The sequence below is a fragment of the Bombina bombina genome, chromosome 1 (assembly GCF_027579735.1).
Source record: "Bombina bombina isolate aBomBom1 chromosome 1, aBomBom1.pri, whole genome shotgun sequence".
Taxonomy (NCBI): Eukaryota; Metazoa; Chordata; class Amphibia; order Anura; family Bombinatoridae; genus Bombina; species Bombina bombina.
Window position 1 is genome coordinate 636274827 of NC_069499.1, and position 22754 is coordinate 636297580.

Below are 22754 nucleotides of genomic sequence, written 5' to 3' on the forward strand. Positions count from 1 at the left end.
TGGTAACCATATTGCACTTGCTTAGCGCTTTAATGTCCATGCAATGCTATATAAAGGGGCCATAGTTTTCCTTTCCTCAAAGAGCTTGCCTTAAGGGGCTAATAATATAGTGCTTTTTTGCATTAATTTTGTTTTTTACCTTAATGGTGCAGCACCAATATGTCCCTAAAATTACCATAGGTACTGAGTCTCCTGAACACCTTTCTACCAATATTAAGTGTGCTTAAGGAAAAAAAAATGAAGTACCTTCTTCAGCTCATTTATGTGGCTCATGTTTAGATTTATCATCACATATTGATCAATCTAATGATGTTTCTATGTATAATAGCGCACCTACTGTCTGTACCTTTATAGGTAGATGCAGATGGAGTACCTCCAGCAAATGAAACATTTCATAGCCATCGCTATAATGAAGGCATTGGCTGCCCTACCACCTTCAAATAAGCAAAAAAGGTCAGTTCAAATTTTACATTCTACAAGTAATATTTGTCCTGATTCAAAGAATACAGAAGTATCTTCAAACAATGAGGTTTTTTTCTGAGAGTGAGACTCCCTCATCTGACGTAGAACCTGATAATGCCTCCTTTTTATTTAAAATTAGACATTCATTCTCTTTTGAAGGAGGTCTTGGTCACTTTAGGGGTTGAAGATTCTAATCCTTCTGATGATAGACCTTATAATTGTTTAAATTCAGTATTTAAAACTGTTGTTAATCTCCCTGAGATTTTCCCTATACCTGATGCTGTCTCTGATATGATTGCAAAGGAATGGCCAAGCTAGGTGTGTCCCTTTTAGTCCCTCTACAAGGTTTACAATATTATATCCTTTACCTGCTGCTAATTTGGAGTTATAGAAAACGGTTCCCAAAGTAGATGGGGGCCATTTGCACTCTAGCTAAACGTACTACTATTCCTTTAGAAGACAGTAGTTCTTTTAAAGACCCTTTAGACAGGGAACTGGAATCGTTTTTAAGAAGGGCGTTTCTACATACTAGATATATACTTAGACCAGCTATATTTATTGCTGACATAGCTGCTACTTCTACTTACTGGTTAACCAGTCTTGCGCAGCAGTTTTCTACTGACCCTGAAAGTTCTAATCTATCGCATTTGCTTCAGATCACAAATAACTTTATTTGTGATGCAATATTTGATATTATGAAAATCAATATCAAAAGCATGTCTAGCTATTCTTACCAGGAATGCACTGTCACTTAAATCCTGGAATGCTGATATGGTGTCTAAATCTAGATTACTTTCTCTTTCCTTTTACTGGTGGTAAAGGAGCTTTTCTTCCTCAAGGCAAAAAGTCAAAAGAAAAATTTTAAGCTCCTAATCGTCTTCATTCCTTTCGTTAGAATAGAGAACAGAAAACTGACTCCTCAGCTAAACACAGCCCCTCTTTCTCACTTTGGAGACCCAATACAAATTGGAACAAATCCAAACAAAACAGGAAATCTGTTCCAGCCTCCAAGGCCACATGAAGGTACGTCCCCCCCCCCCAATCCAGTACTCCTCGTAGGGGGCAGATTAAACCTTTTTTTGAAAGGCTTGGTTTTAATCTATCCCAGATTCCTGGGTTCAAAACATTATTTCCCAGGGATAACAAGGTTTTTTCTGACCTATATTCCAAAACATTCAATAAAAGCCCAAGCTTTTGTTCAATCTGTCTCAGATCTGGAAGATATGGGAGTAATTATTCCAGTTCCTTTGCAGGAACAGGGGATGGGATTTTATTCAAATCTCGTCGTCGTTCCAAAGAAGGAAGACTCTTTCAGACCAATTTTGGATCTGAAATCTCTAAACAAATTTGTGAGAATACCATCTTTCAAAATAAAAACTATCAGGACTATACAAGGTCACTTGTATAGTTCAGATGAGGAGACTCCAGGATGTAGCTGGGTCACAGTTAGAGGGCGAAGTAAAGGTAAGCGGAAGAGACAGGCCAGTTCTGAGCTGGTACACCGCAATAGATTTGAAGTGAAGATGTTGGGGATATCAGTTCAGGGGTGGCAGTGTCAGAGAGGGCTGTGTTGCCTAGTATAGCGAACAGTCCTTTAGCTGTGGAAGAGGAGCATACTATGGTGGGCAGTCCTTCAGTCATGGAAGAGGGGCATACAAGTCAGAGGCAGATGTTGGTGGTAGGAGACTCTATTATAAGGAAGGTTGATAGGGTAATTTGTCATCCAGACCCTTTACATAGAACAGTTTGCTGTCTTCCAGGGGCTCGTGTTAGGCATATTGTGGAGCATATTGATAGATTGTTAGAGGGATGTGGGTCTGATCCTGCAGTCATGGTGCATATTGGTAGTAATGAAGGAATCAGTGGGAGATGGAGAGTCCTAAAAAATGACTTCAGGGAGTTAGGTAGCAAGCTTAAAGCAAGGACCTCCAAAGTAATATTTTCTGAGATATTACCAGTGCCGTGTGTTAACTCAGTAAGGCAGAAGGAGCTAAGGTCTATTAATTCATGGCTAAAAACATGGTGTAAAAATGAGGGGTTTGACTTTTTAGAACACTGGGCTGATTTTTCACTAGGGTACAATTTGTACAGTAAGGATGGATTGCACCTGAATGACATGGGTGCAGGTGTGTTGGGAGAAAGGATGGTAGCACGTTTAGAGAACCTTTTAAACTAGGCAAAGGGGGGGAGGGTCAATTAGAACAAAATAGAACAGAGAGATCAGTCTTTGAATATGTCACTCCCTTAATATCTCAAGGAAGGGATGACTTAAGAAATGTCATATTAGAAAGTATAGAGGAAAGCACACCAAGTAGCAGCAGAAAGCACATGAAAATTAAATGTATGACAACAAATGCAAGAAGCATGACAGGTAAAATGGGGGAGCTGACGCTCTTAGTTGCAGAAGAGGACTATGATGTTATCAGTATAACTGAAACTTGGTGGGATGATTCACATGACTGGGCAGTTAACTTAGAGGGGTATACATTATTTAGGAGGGACAGGAATAATAAAAGGGGTGGAGGAATCTGCATGTATATTAAACCTAACCTTAAACCTACAATAAGGGAAGATATTTATGATACAAGTGACAATGTAGAGACCCTGTGGGTTGAAATAAAGAGTGGGGGGAAAAATCCTAAAAAAATATTACTAGGAACATGCTACAAGCCTCCCAACATTAGTGACCCGGAGGAAACTCAACTACTTATCCAAATAGGTAAGGCTGCTAATAACAGTGCTGTAATTATGGGAGATTTTAACTACCCTGATATAAACTGGGCCAATGAAACTAGTAATTCAGCTAAGGGGGATAGATTTTTAAATGTTCTCAGGGATAACTTCTTGTCACAATTAATAGAGGAGCCAACTAGGAGTAAAGCTATATTGGATTTAGTGCTATCAAACAATACAGATATAATATCAAACATAGAAGTTAAAGAACATTTGGGTAACAGTGATCATAACATGGTCACATTTGAAATCTCTTTTCATATGCAGTGTTTTAAAGGCTTAACATATGCCTAGATTTAGAGTTTTGTCGGTAACGACCCGCGTAGCTAACGCATGCTTTTTTTTCCCCGCACCTTTTAAATACCGCTGGTATTTAGAGTTCACAGAATGGCTGCGTTAGGCTCCAAAAAGGGAGCGTAGAGCATAATTTACTGCCACTGCAACTCTCAATACCAGCGGTGCTTACGGACGCGGCCAGCTTCAAAAACGTGCTCGTGCACGATTCCCCCATAGAAAACAATGGGGCAGTTTGAGCTGAAAAAAAACCTAACACCTGCAAAAAAGAAGCGTTAAGCTCCTAACGCAGCCCCATTGTTTCCTATGGGGAAACACTTCCTAAGTCTGCACCTAACACTCTAACATGTACCCCGAGTCTAAATACCCCTAACCTTACACTTATTAACCCCTAATCTGCCGCCCCGCTATCGCTGACACCTGCATATATTTTTTTAACCCCTAATATGCCGCTCCGTACACCGCCGCAACCTACATTATACCTATATACCCCTAATCTGCTGCCCCTAACACCGCCGACCCCTATATTATATTTATTAACCCCTAATCTGCCGCCCCCAACGTCGCCTCCACCTACCTACAATAATTAACCCCTAATCTGCCGACCAGACCTCACCGCTACTATAATAAATGTATTAACCCCTAAAGCTAAGTCTAACCCTAGCACCCCCCTAATTTAAATATAATTTAAATCTAACGAAATAAATAAACTCTTATTAAATAAATTATTCCTATTTAAAGCTAAATACTTACCTGTAAAATAAACCCTTATTTAGCTACAATATAAATTATAATTATATTGTAGCTATTTTAGGATTAATATTTATTTTACAGGCAACTTTGTAATTATTTTAACTAGGTACAATAGCTATTAAATAGTTAATAACTATTTAATAGCTACTTAGTTAAAATAATTACAAAATTACCTGTAAAATAAATCCTAACCTAATTTACAATTTAACCTAACACTACACTATCAATAAATTAATTAAATAAAATACCTACAATTATCTACAATTAAACCTAACACTACACTATCAATAAATTAATTAAATACAAAAAAAAAACTAACTAAAGTACAAAAAATAAAAAAGAACTAAGTTACAAAAAATAAAAAAATATTTACAAACATTAGAAAAATATTACAACAATTTTAAACTAATTACACCTACTCTAAGCCCCCTAATAAAATAACAAAGACCCCCAAAATAAAAAAATGCCCTACCCTATTCTAAAATTAAAATAGAAAAGATCTTTTACCTTACCAGCCCTGAAAAGGGCCCTTTGCGGGGCATGCCCCAAAGAATTCAGCTCTTTTGCCTGTAAAAAAAAAAATACAATACCCCCCCCCAACATTACAACCCACCACCCACATACCCCTAATCTAACCCAAACCCCCCTTAAATAAACCTAACACTAAGCCCCTGAAGATCTTCCTACCTTGTCTTCACCACGCCGGGTTCACCGATCGGTCCAGAACAGCCTCTGATGTCTTGATCCAAGCCCAAGCGGTGGGCTGAAGATGTCCATGATCCGGCTGAAGTCTTCATCCAAGCGGGAGCTGAAGAGGTCCATGATCCGGCTGAAGTCTTCTACCAAGCGGCATCTTCAATCTTCTTTCTTCCGGATCCATGTTCATCCCGCCGACGCGGAACATCCATCTTCACAGACGACTTTCCGACGAATGACGGTTCCTTTAAGGGACGTCATCCAAGATGGCGTCCCTCGAATTCCGATTGGCTGATAGGATTCTATCAGCCAATCAGAATTTTCCTACCTTAATTCCGATTGGTTGATAGAATGTAATTATTTTAACTAGGTAGCTATTAAATAGTTGTTAACTATTTAATAGCTATTGTACCTGGTTAAAATAATTACAAAGTTGCCTGTAAAATAAATACAGGTGGCCCTCGTTTTACAACGGTTCAATTTACACCGTTTCAGAATAACAACCTTTTTTTCCAGTCATGTGACTGCTATTGAAAAGCATTGAGAAGCAGTGCATTTATTAAAATAGCCAGTAGGTGGAGCTGTCCGCTTGTGTTGCAGCAAAGCCAAGCAAGCAGAAATTAATCAGTTTAACCAGACCTGAGATATCGAGCATATTTCAAAGGAACAAGATCTTCCTGTCTATAAATCAGTCCAGATTGGAATGCATAGAAAGAACTGTTTGCAGAAAAATGCAAGTGAAGTCCGTGTTGTGTGATTATTTTATTTGGTTTATAATGCTGTTTAGCAAATGTTTTTGTTCATTTAACTTAGTTTAATTATATAATCTGTATTGTGTGATTATTTTATTAGGTTTATAATGCTGTTTAGAATTTAAAGTCTTCATTTCAAAGCTTTTAAAATAATGTATTAGGTGTTACTTATGACAATTTTGAGAGGGGCTTGGAACCTATCTTCCCATTGACTTACATTATAAACTGGGATTCAATTTACAACAGTTTCGATTTACAACCATTCCTTCTGGAACCTAACCCTGGCGTAAACTGAGGGCTACCTGTATTAATCCTAAAATAGCTACAATATAATTATAATTTATATTGTAGCTATATTAGGGTTTATTTTACAGGTAAGTAATTAGCTTTAAATAGGAATAATTTATTTAATAAGAGTTAATTTATTTCGTTAGATTTAAATTATATTTACCTTTGGGGGGTGTTAGGGTTAGGGTTAGAATTAGCTTTAGGGGTTAAAAAATTTATTAGAGTAGCGGTGAGGTCCGGTCGGCAGATTAGGGGTTAATGCTTGAAGTTAGGTGTCGGCGATGTTAGGGAGGGAAGATTAGGGGTTAATACTATTTATTATAGGGTTATTGAGGCGGGAGTGAGGCGGATTAGGGGTTAATACATTTATTATAGTAGCGGTGAGATCCGGTCGGCAGATTAGGGGTTAATAAGTGTAGGTAGGTGGAGGCGACGGGGCGGCAGATTAGGGGTTAATAAATATAATATAGGGGTCGGCGGTGTTAGGGGCAGCAGATTAGGGGTACGTAGGAATAACGTAGGTGGCGGCGGTGTGCGGTCGGCAGATTAGGGGTTAAAAAATTTTAATAGAGTGGTGGCGATGTGGGGGGACCTCGGTTTAGGGGTACATAGGTAGTTTATGGGTGTTAGTGTACTTTAGAGCACAGTAGTTAAGAGCTTTATGAACCGGCGTTAGCCCAGAAAGCTCTTAACTCCTGGCTTTTCTCTGCGGTTGGAGTTTTGTCGTTAGATTTCTAACGCTCACTTCAGCCACGACTCTAAATACCGGCGTTAGAAAGATCCCATTGAAAAGATAGGATACACAAATGGCGTAGGGGGATCTGCGGTATGGAAAAGTCGCGGCTGGAAAGTGAGCGTTAGACCCTTACCTACACGACTCTAAATACCAGCGGTAGCCCAAAACCAGCGTTAGGAGCCTCTAACGCTGGTTTTGATGGCTAACGCCAAACTCTAAATCTAGGCCTAAGACTTTTAATTCCAAGAAAGCAAAATTCAACGATTTAAGGAAATCATTAAATAATATAAATTGGGACAATGTATTTTCTAATAAAAATACAGAGGATAAATGGATAACATTTAAAAATTTGTTAAATAAATATACATATCAACACATACCATATGTTTATAAAAATAAAAATAAAAAAACTAAGCCGTTATGGCTAAATAAAAATGTGTTAAGAGAAATTAGGAAAAAACGTAGGGTATTTAAATTATTAAAAGAAAATAGTACAGACTCAGCATACAATATTTATAAGGAATGTAACAAAGCATGCAAAAAAAGCAATCAAATTAGCCAAAGTTGAAAATGAAAAATTAATTGCCAAGGATTCTAAGTCTAACTTTAAAAGGTTCTTTAAAGGACTAGTCACACATTAGATTTGCATAATCAACAAATGCAAGATAACAAGACAATGCAAAAGCACTTAGTCTGAACTTCAAATGAGTAGTAGATTTTTTTTAAGTTATGTATATTTCCACTCCCCTTGTACCATGTGATAGCAATCAGCCAATCACAAATGCATATACGTATAGTCTGTGAATTCTTGCACATGCTCAGTAGGATCTGGTGACTCAAAAATTGTAAATATAAAAGACTGTGCACATTTTTTTTAATGGAAGTAAATTGGAAAGTTGTTTAAAATTACATGCTGTATCTGAATCATGGAAATTTAATTTAACCTGAGTGTCCCTTTAAGTACATAAATAGCAAAAAATCTAAGAAGGATAATATAGGTACATTAAAATGCGTGGAGGGTAGCATGATAAATAATGACAGGAAGAAGGCTGAGGTACTAAACCAGTTTTTTTTCTTCAGTATATACAAGAGAGGAACCATAGAATGATACTTTGGAACAGAATAGAACATGCCAGTCCATACCACTAACTGGGTTTTGTTTAGAGGATATCAGGAAAAAACTGGAAAATATTAAGGTAAATAAAACTCCAGGCCCAGATGGAATACACCCAAGGGTGTTAAGGGAACTTAGCACTGTTATAGACAAACCTTTACTCTTAATTTTTCAAGACTCATTATCCTCGGGCATGGTACCCCAGGATTGGCGTAAAGCTGATGTGGTGCCACTCTTCAAAAAGGGAAGCAGGGATGATCCAGGAAGCTATAGACCAGTTAGTCTGACATCAATAGTGGGGAAGATATTTAAAGGGATTATATTGATGAGCATATTTGTGTAAACAAGATTATGAGTTCTAATCAGCATGGCTTTAGGAGAAATAGATCATGTCAAACTAATCTAATTAGATTCTACGAGGAATTAAGTAAAAATATAGATAAAGGGGAATCAGTTGATGTGATATACTTAGATTTTGCAAAGGCATTTGATACAGTGCCACATGAGAGATTAATGCACAAAATTAAGGAACTGGGAATAGCTGAAAATGTTAGCTCATGGATAAATAACTGGATAAAAGATAGGGAGCAACGAGTAGTAGTAAATGGATCATACTCAGATTGGACAAAGGTAATCAGTGGCGTCCCCCAGGGATCAGTACTGGGCCCTGTTCTTTTTAATATTTTTATAAATGACAAGGATTAAATAGCGACATCTCTATTTTTGCAGATGATACTAAGTTAAGTAAGGTCATTAGGTCAGAGCAGGACGAACTCTCTTTACAAAGGGATTTGCTAAAATTAGAACTATGGGCAAGTGAATGGAAAATGAGATTTTATACGGAAAAATGCAAGGTTCTACATTTTGGAAGTAAAAATAAGCAGGGTACGTATTTTTTAAATGGGACAAGACTTAGCCAAACACAGCAGGAAAGGGATTTGGGAGTAGTAATAGATAACAAGCTAAAGATGAGTGCACAATGCAGGGCAGCGGCTTCAAAGGCTAATAAGATACTAGCATGTATTAAAAGAGGCATTGATTCAAGGGAGGAAAGCATAATTCTGTCATTATATAAAGCCCTGGTAAGACCTCACCTTGAGTTTGGAGTGCAGTTCTGGGGACCGATTGCTAAAAAAAGATATTGCAGAACTAGAAAAAGTTCAGAGAAGGGCCACAAAGCTAATAAGGGGATTGGAGAAATCAACCTATAAGGAGAGGCTAGCCAAACTGGGTCTGTTCTCTTTAGAAAAAAGGCGCTTGAGAGGTGACATGATTACTTTATATAAATATATTCAAGGCCCATATACAGAGATGGCAGAAGCTCTGTTTATTCCAAGAAAATTGTTTCTGACAAGAGGTCATAATTTAAGGTTGGAGGAAAGGAGATTTCTCTTGTTAAGTGTATCCAGTCCACGGATCATCCATTACTTATGGGATATTAACTCCTCCCCAACAGGAAGTGCAAGAGGATTCACCCAGCAGAGCTGCTATATAGCTCCTCCCCTAACTGTCATTACCAGTCATTCTCTTGCACCCAACGAATAGATAGGATGTGTGAGAGGACTGTGGTGATTATACTTAGTTTCATACCTTCAATCAAAAGTTTGTTATTTTATAATAGCACCGGAGTGTGTTATTCCTTCTCTGGTAGAATTTGAAGAAGAATCTACCTGAGTTTTTCTATGATTTTAGCCGGAGTAGTTAAGATCATATTGCTGTTTCTCGGCCATCTGAGGAGAGGTAAACTTCAGATCAGGGGACAGCGGGCAGATTAATCTGCAAAGAGGTATGTAGCAGCTTATTATTTTCTGACAATGGAATTGATGAGAAAATTCTGCCATACCGATATAATGTAAACTCAGCCTTAAATGCAGTAGCAGCAACTGGTATCAGGCTGTCATGTATGTATATTTTACACTTCAGTATTCTGGGGAATGGCACTTCACTGGAATTATACTGTATGCATAAAACTTTAGCCTAATTTGCAGGGACTAGCAACAGGCTTTTTAATAACACTCAATTTATTAATGTTAAAAATTTTTTTGCTGGCATGTAAAATCGTTTAATTTTCTGAGGTACTGGGTGAAAAAATGTTTTGGGCACTATTTTTTTCCACTTGGCAGTCGTTTTATTTAATTTATGACAGTTTACTGATCTCTCTCACTGTTATGTGTGAGGGGGAGACATCAAAAAATTCAGTCAGAAGTTTATTGTCTTCCCTGCATGATCCGGTTCATCTCTACAGAACTCAGGGGTCTTCAAAACTTGTTTTGAGGGAGGTAATCACTCACAGCAGAGCTGTGAGATTGTAGTTGACTGTGATAAAAAAAACGTTTATTTCTGTATTTTTTTTTTTTTTTTCTGCTATCAGGGTTAGTTATCCTTTGCTAATGGAGAGCAATCCTTTGCTAAAATTGTGTTTTTTACAAAGATTTGATGCTATAACTTTTCAGTTTATTAATTTTCAACTGTCATAACTTTTTCTGTGCTTCTTATAGGCACAGTACGTTTTCATATTATAGTAAATTACTTGAAAAGTATTTCCAAGTTGCTAGTTTATTTGCTAGTGTGTTAAACATGTCTGATTCAGAGGAAGATATCTGTGCTATATGTGCTAAAGCCAAAGTGGAGCCCAATAGAAACTTATGTACTAACTGTATTGATGCTACTTTAAATAAAAGTCAATCTGTACAAATTGAACATATTTCACCAAACAACGAGGGGAGAGTTATGCCGACTAACTCGCCTCACGTGTCAGTACCTGCATCTCCCGCTCGGGAGGTGCGTGATATTGTAGCGCCGAGTACATCTGGGCGGCCATTACAAATCACATTAAAGGATATGGCTACTGTTATGACTGAAGTTTTGGCTAAATTACCAGAACTAAGAGGTAAGCGTGATCACTCTGGGGTGAGAACAGAGTGCGCTGATAATATTAGGGCCATGTCAGACACTGCGTCACAATTTGCAGAACATGAGGACGGAGAGCTTCATTCTGCGGGTGACGGATCTGATCCAAACAAACTGGATTCAGATATTTCAAATTTTAAATTTAAGCTGGAAAACCTCCGTGTATTACTAGGGGAGGTGTTAGCGGCTCTGAATGATTGTAACACAGTTGCAATACCAGAGAAAATGTGTAGGTTGGATAAATATTTTGCGGTACCGGCGAGTACTGACGTTTTTCCTATACCTAAGAGACTTACTGAAATTGTTACTAAGGAGTGGGATAGACCCGGTGTGCCGTTCTCACCCCCTCCGATATTTAGAAAGATGTTTCCAATAGACGCCACCACACGGGACTTATGGCAAACGGTCCCTAAGGTGGAGGGAGCAGTTTCTACTTTAGCTAAGCGTACCACTATCCCGGTGGAGGATAGCTGTGCCTTTTCAGATCCAATGGATAAAAAGTTAGAGGGTTACCTTAAGAAAATGTTTGTTCAACAAGGTTTTATATTGCAACCTCTTGCATGCATTGCGCCTGTCACGGCTGCAGCAGCATTTTGGTTTGAGTCTCTGGAAGAGACACTTGAATCAGCTCCATTAGATGAGATTACACACAAGCTTAAAGCCCTTAAGTTAGCTAACTAATTTATTTCAGATGCCGTAGTACATTTAACTAAACTTACGGCTAAGAATTCCGGATTCGCCATTCAGGCACGCAGAGCACTGTGGCTAAAATCCTGGTCAGCTGACGTTACTTCTAAATCTAAATTGCTTAATATACCTTTCAAAGGGCAGACCTTATTCGGGCCCGGGTTGAAAGAAATTATCGCTGACATTACAGGAGGTAAAGGCCATGCCCTGCCTCAAGACAGAGCCAAACCTAAGGCTAGACAGTCTAATTTTCGTTCCTTTCGTAATTTCAAAGCAGGAGCAGCATCAACTTCCTCTGCACCAAAACAGGAAGGAGCTGTTGCTCGCTACAGACAAGGCTGGAGACCTAACCAGTCCTGGAACAAGGGCAAGCAGGCCAGGAAACCTGCTGCTGCCCCTAAGACAGCATGAATCGAGGGCCCCCGATCCGGGAACGGATCTAGTGGGGGGCAGACTTTCTCTCTTCGCCCAGGCTTGGGCAAGAGATGTCCAGGATCCCTGGGCGTTAGAGATCATATCTCAGGGATACCTTCTAGACTTCAAATTCTCTCCCCCAAGAGGGAGATTTCATCTGTCAAGGTTGTCAACAAACCAAATAAAGAAAGAGGCGTTTCTACGCTGCGTACAAGATCTTTTATTAATGGGAGTGATCCATCCGGTTCCGCGGTCGGAACAAGGACAAGGGTTTTACTCAAATCTGTTTGTGGTTCCCAAAAAAGAGGGAACTTTCAGGCCAATCTTGGATTTAAAGATCCTAAACAAATTCCTAAGAGTTCCATCGTTCAAAATGGAAACTATTCGGACAATTTTACCCATGATCCAAAAGGGTCAGTACATGACCACAGTGGATTTAAAGGATGCTTACCTTCACATACCGATTCACAAAGATCATTACCGGTATCTAAGGTTTGCCTTTCTAGACAGGCATTACCAGTTTGTAGCTCTTCCATTCGGATTGGCTACGGCTCCGAGAATCTTCACAAAGGTTCTGGGTGCTCTTCTGGCGGTACTAAGACCGCGAGGAATTGCGGTAGCTCCGTACCTAGACGACATTCTGATACAAGCTTCAAGCTTTCAAACTGCCAAGTCTCATACAGAGTTAGTACTGGCATTTCTAAGGTCGCATGGATGGAAGGTGAACGAAAAGAAGAGTTCTCTCTTTCCACTCACAAGAGTTCCCTTCTTGGGGACTCTTATAGATTCTGTAGAAATGAAGATTTACCTGACAGAAGACAGGTTAACAAAGCTTCAAAATGCATGCCGTGTCCTTCATTCCATTCAACACCCGTCAGTAGCTCAATGCATGGAGGTGATCAGCTTAATGGTAGCAGCAATGGACATAGTACCCTTTGCACGCCTACATCTCAGACCGCTGCAATTGTGCATGCTAAGTCAGTGGAATGGGGATTACTCAGACTTGTCCCCTACTCTGAATCTGGATCAAGAGACCAGAAATTCTCTTCTATGGTGGCTTTCTCGGCCACATCTGTCCAGGGGGATGCCATTCAGCAGGCCGGACTGGACAATTGTAACAACAGACGCCAGCCTACTAGGTTGGGGCGCTGTCTGGAATTCTCTGAAGGCTCAGGGACAATGGAATCAGGAGGAGAGTCTCCTACCAATAAACATTCTGGAATTGAGAGCAGTTCTCAATGCCCTTCTGGCTTGGCCCCAGTTAACAACTCGGGGGTTCATCAGGTTTCAGTCGGACATCACGACTGTAGCTTACATCAACCATCAGGGAGGGACAAGAAGCTCCCTAGCATGATGGAAGTATCAAAGATAATTCGCTGGGCAGAGTCTCACTCTTGCCACCTGTCAGCAATCCACATCCCGGGAGTGGAGAACTGGGAGGCGGATTTCTTAAGTCGTCAGACTTTTCATCCGGGGGAGTGGGAACTTCATCCGGAGGTCTTTGCCCAAATACTTCGACGTTGGGGCAAACCAGAGATAGATCTCATGGCGTCTTGACAGAACGCCAAGCTTCCTCGTTACGGGTCCAGATCCAGGGATCCGGGAGCGGTTCTGATAGATGCTTTGACAGCACCTTGGACCTTCGGGATGGCTTATGTGTTTCCACCCTTCCCGATGCTTCCTCGATTGATTGCCAGAATCAAACAGGAGAGAGCATCAGTGATTCTAATAGCGCCTGCATGGCCACGCAGGACTTGGTATGCAGATCTAGTGGACATGTCATCCTGTCCACCTTGGTCGCTACCTCTGAAACAGGACCTTCTGATCCAGGGTCCCTTCAAACATCAAAATCTAATTCTCTGAAGCTGACTGCTTGGAAATTGAACGCTTGATTTTATCAAAACGTGGTTTTTCTGAGTCAGTTATTGATACCTTAATACAGGCTAGGAAGCCTGTTACCAGAAAGATTTACCATAAGATATGGCGCAAATACTTATATTGGTGCGAATCCAAGAGTTACTCATGGAGTAAGGTTAGGATTCCGAGGATATTGTCTTTTCTACAAGAAGGTTTAGAAAAGGGTTTATCCGCTAGTTCCTTAAAGGGACAGATTTCAGCTCTGTCCATTCTTTTACACAAACGTCTGTCAGAAGTTCCGGACGTTCAAGCTTTTTGTCAGGCTTTAGCTAGGATCAAGCCTGTGTTTAAAACTGTTGCTCCACCATGGAGTTTGAACTTAGTTCTTAATGTTTTACAGGGGGTTCCGTTTGAACCCCTTCATTCCATTGATATCAAGTTGTTATCTTGGAAAGTTCTGTTTTTAATGGCGATTTCCTCGGCTCGAAGAGTCTCTGAGTTATCTGCCTTACATTGGAATTCTCCTTATCTGATTTTTCATTCAGACAAGGTAGTTCTGCGTACTAAACCTGGGTTCCTACCTAAGGTGGTCACTAACAGGAATATCAATCAAGAGATTGTGGTTCCATCTTTGTGTCCTAATCCTTCTTCGAAAAAGGAACGTCTGCTACACAATCTAGATGTAGTCCGTGCCCTGAAATTTTATCTACAGGCAACTAAGGATTTTCGACAAACGTCTTCCCTGTTTGTCGTTTATTCTGGTCAGAGGAGAGGTCAAAAAGCTTCGGCTACCTCTCTCTCCTTTTGGCTTCGTAGCATAATACGGTTAGCCTATGAGACTGCTGGACAGCAGCCTCCTGAAAGAATTACAGCACATTTTACTAGAGCTGTGGCTTCCACTTGGGCCTTTAAGAATGAGGCTTCTGTTGAACAGATTTGCAAGGCTGCAACTTGGTCTTCTCTTCATACTTTTTCCAAATTTTACAAATTTGACACTTTTGCTTCTTCGGAGGCTGTTTTTGGGAGAAAGGTTCTTCAGGCAGTGGTTCCTTCCGTATAAAGAGCCTGCCTGTCCCTCCCGTCATCCGTGTACTTTAGCTTTGGTATTGGTATCCCATAAGTAATGGATGATCCGTGGACTGGATACACTTAACAAGAGAAAACATAATTTATGCTTACCTGATAAATTTATTTCTCTTGTAGTGTATCCAGTCCACGGCCCGCCCTGTCACTTTAAGGCAGGTAATTTTTCCATTAAACTACAGTCACCACTGCACCCTATGGTTTTTCTTTCTCTGCATGTTTTCGGTCGAATGACTGGTAATGGCAGTTAGGGGAGGAGCTATATAGCAGCTCTGCTGGGTGAATCCTCTTGCACTTCCTGTTGGGGAGGAGTTAATATCCCATAAGTAATGGATGATCCGTGGACTGGATACACTACAAGAGAAATAAATTTATCAGGTAAGCATAAATTATGTTTTTCACTGTAAGAGCAATAAAATTGTGGAACTCATTACCAAAGGAGGTAGTGAATGCAAATACCATAGATACATTTAAAAATAGTCTGGATAAATTTCTGTATATAAACAAAATTCATGGATATGATTGCTGGTATTAAATGGGTCACATTTTAATGGGGTTATTTAAGCTTAACTGGAGCTTTTTGTAAGTATTTTAGATTTGTATAGGTTGAACTCTATGTACTTCAGTCTTTTTTCAACCTTATCTACTATGTTACTATGTATGTTACTTTATGTCCACAATATATTTAAAGGATGCTTACCTTCATATTTAAATTCACTCAGAACATCACCCGTTTCTGAGGTTGACTTTTCTGGGAAAGCATTATCAGTTTGTTGCTCTTTCATTTGGTCTAGCTACAGTTCCAAGATTTTTTTTTACCAAATTCCTGGGTGCCCTTTTGTCTGTAATCAGGGTATTGCCATATTTCCTTACCTGGATGAAATCTTGGTACTAGCTCAATGTTTTCATTTAGCAGAATGTCACATGAAACAAATATTGTTGTGTTTTCAAAGACATGGTTGGAGGATCAATTTACCAAAGAGTTCCTTGATTCCTCAGACAAAGGTCAACTTTTTATGTTTCTAAATAGATTCAGTGTCCATGACTCTTTCCTTCATAGAACAGAGACAAATAAAATGTATATCAGCTTGTCTGAACCTTCAGTCTCTCTCATTTCCTTCAGTGGCTCTGTGTATGGAGGACTAGGCCTCATGATTGCAGCTGTAAAATAATAAAGGCAGCTGCCATTATTTTTAAGGTGCTTTTTAGTCAGATATTTTGCTTATGCTTTGTCTGTGTCTAATTGTCTTGTTTTTCTGTCTTGTTTGAAAACACCTGTTATGTGAATGTTACCTCTCTGCATGTAACATTGGGCCAGACAACTATCTGTAGAATAAAATAAAAATACCCTAATTTATAACCCTTCAAATGAATGCATTTATGTGTACTAGGCCAGTACAGTCTTTTAAACTGTAAAAAGTATAGGAAAATAGATGTATTAGAATAGGTATTTTGCCCAGTAACCAGATAAAGTCAAATATTACTGGTGGGCTTGGTTGAGGATATTGCTGCCAAAGGAGGATTAACTAGCTATTAATCAAGTGTCCCCTTACATTTTCCACAGCACTGTGAATGTTTAATGGGGTGTGTTCAATAAATACATGAAGGATTATAATTGTTTGTGTTGTAAACTTAAGCACATTGTGTTAGTGTTTATCTGTACTTTAATAAAGATGAGATGACATATTAAATGTAGCATTAAATGACCCTTCGCTGGAACTAAGAGGCATAGCCAAAACTGAAAAACAGCCTCAGACCATTTTAAAGTAGGCACTATGCATTCCAGTAGGTAGCGTTCTCCTGGCATACAGATTCTTTTATCAAAGTGCCAGATAGAGAAATGTGATTCATCACTCCAGAGAGCACATTTCCACTGCTACAGTGGCGTACTTTACTTCACTTCAGCAACACTTTGCATTGTGCATTTTGATTGTTGATATAAGGCTTTTGTACAGCTGATCTATAATGGAAATCTATTTCAGGAAGCTCCCGACACACAGTTATTGTGCTGATGGTGCTTCCAGAAGCAGTTTGGACTCTGTAGTGCGTGATGTAACAAATGATGGTCTTTATGTGCTATGCACTTCAGAACTCTTTAAGAACTAAATATTGCTCATATTACAAGTTGAAAGTTACATGTTGCGCTCAACTTAAACACATAACGGAGCTAAAAAAATTGAATAGGGGGCGATAGTAAGCGCTGAATAGCTTAAAAGGCTGGAAACTAAATTCTGGCGAATAATTTATTCCATATACATTCAAATTAAAATCACAGATAAAATGTAGATTCACTCATTATTTACAACATTTGTGAGCAGCACACAGCAGTAACATTAATGGAGCAATGGGTAAAACCGGAAATCCACATTAGATTACATATACCAGATAGCACCATGGGAGCCGTCATATGCGGTTCTGAAACCCCCTTTTTTCACAATAATGAACTATGTTATCGAAATCCAAGTATCAGCCACTATATCCCCTCACACAAACAAGTAGATTTAGTCAGAATTTATAACATCCGTAAGCTACACATAGTAGTAGCAGTAATAGAACAACAAACCGGAAGCCCATGATAGAATTACATACACCAGACAACAACACAGGAGCCGTAACATGCGGTTCTGAAATATCAATTTTCTCCCAATAAAAACAAACTAAGCGATTGAAATCCAAATACTAGCCCCTACACTCCTTATTCCGAAGAAAGGAATACACTGTAAGATGTAACATACTAGAGAAAGATTTATACTTCATAATACGGTAGAAGGTTAACTTAGAGCCCTAACGGCATTACGTATGTTATAGATCCGGGACACATTTTTAAAATAAAAATTTTTCTGATAATTTGCACTATATCATATAACCAATACTGATATAAGAAGATAGAAAACTATGATGAAAATTAGACTAAGATAATATTTGTACATTTCCCAGAGATGCTTTGAGGCAAACAGGAAGGGGATTACCCTCTCAAAATTTCCCAGAGATGCTTTGAGGCAAACAGGAAGGGGATTACCCTCTCAAAATTTGGCGCCAAAACCGCCCACAAACAATCCCACATCTAGGCTTTATAAGCTCCCAGTCCACACAAATTCAGTATAGTCTTGAGAAAGGCCAAATCGTGGCCGAAACGCGTTGACAGACATACTGGTGAGCTTGATTCTTATACCACTATTGTCCCTTATATACAGTGTTGCACTATTGTTTCTTTTTTTCTCTTTCAGGCTTTTCATCTTTTTATATTTTTACATTTTTGTGATATTGACTTTATGAACAACATTTCTATATATACTATATGGACTTCCATCATAGACACTAACAATATCACTTACCAGTTGGTAACTACCACCTCTGGATCTGGCACCTAGGGTGCTGAAGCGGCTCTGTGTTTAGGAGCACCTATATAGAATCTCTGCCAATTAAGACTTTTGCCCATCAAAATTGTAATTTTACACTTTTGGATTGCGGATAATTTTGTTTTATTTTTCAAGGGGATTATTCATTTATTTTTGAAGATACACATTATTTTCATCTGTCTCACATTTTTTCATCTGTTCAAGATTGATCTACATTGAACTATATATATATTTTTCTATATTTCTTTATTTTTATATATATTTTTTATATATTTTTTTCTTTTTGAAATTTTTTTCACTAGCGCTAGTGTGGATTCACATTTCTCTGGGGTTAAACACCTACTTTTTGCATCAACGTCACGTTCTTTCACAGCCCCTCCTCCACTTGGTCCGGTAACGGATCTCACACGCCTTTGATTATTGCATTATTTTTTGAATTTTGTATTGAAGTTTGAACAAATGTTTTTACACCATCATGTGCTGAGATTTTAATGTTTATTTGAAAGTTGATATATTGTTTATTGTTACACATCACATTGGTCTGATCTGAACCACAGTCCACACATTTTTTTCATCCACTGACAATAGAACCATATCTAGAACGCCAAAGTCAGGTAACAGACTTATTAATCTATCCTAAACACACATAAGAACTTTGGAGATAGCTACATTCAAGGTTTTGTATAACTAAAGTAGCCAGGTACAAAACTCCTGGAATATTTCATGGATCCATGAACAGAATTTTACTGTATTTATATATGAACATTGTGTTTTAACATTTTATCTGTGATTTTAATTTGAATGTATATGGAATAAATTATTCGCAAGAATTTAGTTTCCAGACTTTTAAGCTATTCAGCGCTTACTATCGCCCCCTATTCTGTTACCTACTATTTAGCCTGCTAGGAGGCTAATCTGTTAGTAAGCTTAAGGCCGTTTCATAAACTTTAGCGCTCGGTACACATACCTAAGTAAGGAGCTAAAAAAATTAGCACGACTTGACGTAAAGTATTAGGGCTACAAGAAAACTGTAGTAAAACACATGTAAAAGATATTAAAATTAAGGTATTACACACACACACACATATATATATATATATATATATATATATATATATATATATATATATATATATATATATATATATATATATATGCATATTAAATATAAAATATAAGTTAATTATTGAACTAAATTACAAAAAAGTGTATTAAAGGGATATGGTATATGACTAGGTATTTTACAGGGCAGGGCTCAAATGTGTATACATGTGTGTTTATATTTGTATATGTTTATGTGTGTGTATGTGTGTGTGTGTATGTATATATATATATATATATATATATATATATATATATATATATATATATATATACACATCCAGAAAGAGAACGTTATGGTTAAACCATAACTAATGTAAAGCTCTCAGACAGTATACCTTTACACAATAAGACAAATGTTTAAACATATGATGGCAAACAGATACATATGTATAAATATTAAAAACCGTGCAGCTGATGTTAAAAGAAAATTCGTTTCTCTAACACGCTTTCGATAAAAAACAAGTGGTCATATACAAGAAAAAATATATATATACGAGCACAACTTATCTACAAATAAATATATCAACGATAAAGGAAATATAAAGTCCCACAAGAGGTGTTTCGTAGGTGTATAGCTGGATGAAGTTCAAACCGGCTAGCGTATCCACAACAATTCGTCTCCGAAGTAAGTGAGTGAAATGAGTACTCACCAAACTTAACCTCAATCCTATGAGGTAAGTGGAATGTTCTATTATGGGCAAGAGAGAGAAAGAGAGAGAGGGGCTGGTTCTCACTGCGCATCCACGTCCAATGGGATCCTCACGTTCTACGTAACATACCTCACCTCATCTTCTGCTTTCATGCTGTTTGCAAGGCCCTTAAGCGTTTGCTTGAACCACTTGTTGCTTAGGAATAAGGAGGAGTTTTAAAATTGTTCTTTCGTATTGTGCACGTACAATCAGTTCCCCGACCTCTTTGTAAACTTTGGAAGCCACTAAGCTGCCTCATCGGATTCAGTTTCTAGCGGTGTATGGATCACTCAGTAAAAAAAAATATATATATATATGTTGACAGTTTATATTGTTCTCATAGCTATGGAAGCCTTAAGCCTTCTTTAACCTAGGAATTAACATAAAATAAATTTAAATATATTTTTTTGTTCCAGTTTCAAATGGATGTTAGTTTACCTTGTACATTTTTCAGCATATCATTTCCTCAGTTGATAAAGAAGTTGATAGAGTAAAAGGGACACTGAGCCCAATTTTCTTCTTTCGTGATTCAGATAGAACATGAAATTTAAAGCAACGTTCTAATTTACTTCTATTATCAATTTTTCTTTGTTCTCTTGGTATCTTTATTTTAAAAGCAGAAATGTAAATCTTAGCAGCCAGACCATTTTAGGTTCAGCACCTTGTATAGAGCTTGCTTATTGGAGGCATACATTTACCCACCAATAAGCAAGCATAACCCAGGTTCTCAACTAAAAATGGGCCGGCTCCTATGCATCACATTCCTGCTTTTTTAAATAAAGATAGCAAGAGAATGAAGAAAAATTGATAATAGGAGTAAATTAGAAAGTTGCTTAAAATTGCATGCTCCATCTGAATCATGAAATAAAAAAATGTGGGTTTAATGTCCCTTTAAGGATCCCACCCCAAAACCCCACCTTTAACTCTTAAGTCCAACCTTACCATATATATTTCCCACAACCAAGTAATGCTTTTACCCCTGTTTGAGAACCTATTAAGCAAAAGGCAAAGATTAGCCCCCTCCCCATTACTAGTAACACACTCAGACCAGTGATTTCACTCCTTTTGTTGGCAGAACATATACAGGGTATTGATTTGACTTCCATTAGCCTGCTTTAAAGGAGCATCATTTATTCAAATCAAAATAGCAGTTGCTATTGTGAATGTAAACTGTTGGCAGAATATAGACCATTATAAGAAATCACATGCAATGCCAAGTATATAATCCCCAGCAAAAGTAAAGTGTAGTAAATGTATCTGCAGTTGTGAGAGTAAAGCATTATCACTTGACACTTAGGGCCTGATGCTCTTGCTAGATTTCTTGTCAGTACTGCAAGGTCAATTAATTTTAGAAAGGTACATTTTAGCTTGGGAGCTGTTTAGCTTGTTATGCCTTTTTCTGGATGTTTCAACAAGAACTATAAAAATGGCTCTATAGGGGACGCTTAACGAGAATACATAAAACATACAAGGTGAAACAAAGTATATACAGATAATGATACACAGCAATGACCCTAGTCACAGGATATACTGAACTCCCATATATTGTCAGTTCATCAGGGGTTACATTTCCTGTAGCAATTTTAGGATCATAGTGGCTGCACTCCTCTTCACATGAATGTAGTGGAATAAAACAACAGCATCTAGCAAATATGAGAGGCGCCTCATGTGTGTATCAGTCACCAAATAGACAAATCAGATAGAAAATGGCAAACACAGGATACTCACATTTCTATAGAGCACCCTTATGTGCTAGTAGATGCAGGCTGGCAGTATAAAGGTGTGTCAGCTAACCTCCTCCCGACAGCTGCACGTAGTCTAGGGACAGCTCAGACACACTCACAGTGATGAACCTAACAGTAGGCCCAACACATATTTGCACCTGGTTTCTCTCCATGTTGGTGAGTTTTTGATCATCATGCCATTAATCTTATATGCTTATATATTGCTCAATGGGATTAATGTGATTGTATAAGGGAAGATTCAGTGAATTGGGTAAAGCATTGTAAATATACTGACTATAAATTCTGCATGGCTAATTCTAGATATGACTTGATGGGATTGTATGTGTACTGTTAGGGGCTCAATGCTAAGGGTAAACAGTAGTGGTGACAAAGGTCACTCTTGCTGTGTACCATGCTGAGTAGGAAATAAATACAAAATAAAATCTTCACTGATCACAAATATTGTTAGCTATTGATATTGCATGTGAATATATTTTTAACTGTACACTTAACTCTAAAATAGTTAGAAGATTTACAACTTGGAATCTACTTTGTGAAAATCATGGCTTTTTTTCATTTCATTAAGCATTTAAAAGCCTACTTGACTGGCAGGAATTCAAGTTTACATATACTTGGCCAGTATTTTTGAAAAGACTCTAAGAGAAGATATTTATACTTGGGTTGATGAGTAAAATTAACCATTTGCCAGGTAAATATGTGTATGTGTAATAACACCAGGGGTGGACTGAGCACTCGGGTAGTAGGACCAGGACCGAAGGCCTGACAGGTAATGGGGGCCCAATGGTGGCTCCTAGTGTGGTTCTTTTGCTGACCATCACAGTTGGTTAAATCAGTGGTAAAAGCTGAGCTACTCTAGGGGTTTTGAGGGAACAGGCCCTAATGAATAGCTAGAGCAACAGCAGCACTGACAGCTGCGCTAGTGGTTGTGAGCTGGGGTGGACAGCAGGTGATCATGAGCTAATGCAGGGCTGCCTGGATAAGGAAATCTATTGCTGTAGGGGCCCTGTAGTGTGGGGTCTGTCCCTGGAGGGTGCAGAGCCCTGGTGGGGAGGGTCTGTGGCTGTTTTGGTGCTATTTT

General features: G+C 38.4%; 1 protein-coding gene across 8 annotated transcripts in view; it reads left to right on the forward strand.

The window, feature by feature from the left end:
• GDPD2 (glycerophosphodiester phosphodiesterase domain containing 2) overlaps window positions 1-22754 on the forward strand; it is a 223337-nt gene that overhangs the window by 46627 nt on the left and 153956 nt on the right. Inside the window, exon 2 of one of the 8 annotated variants that reach the window (XM_053699063.1) lies at window positions 7795-7910. The exons of the other annotated variants lie outside the window; for them this stretch is intronic. The gene's annotated coding sequence lies outside the window, so the exon portion shown is untranslated. The remainder of the gene's footprint in view (window positions 1-7794; window positions 7911-22754) is intronic. 8 annotated transcript variants of the gene reach the window in all.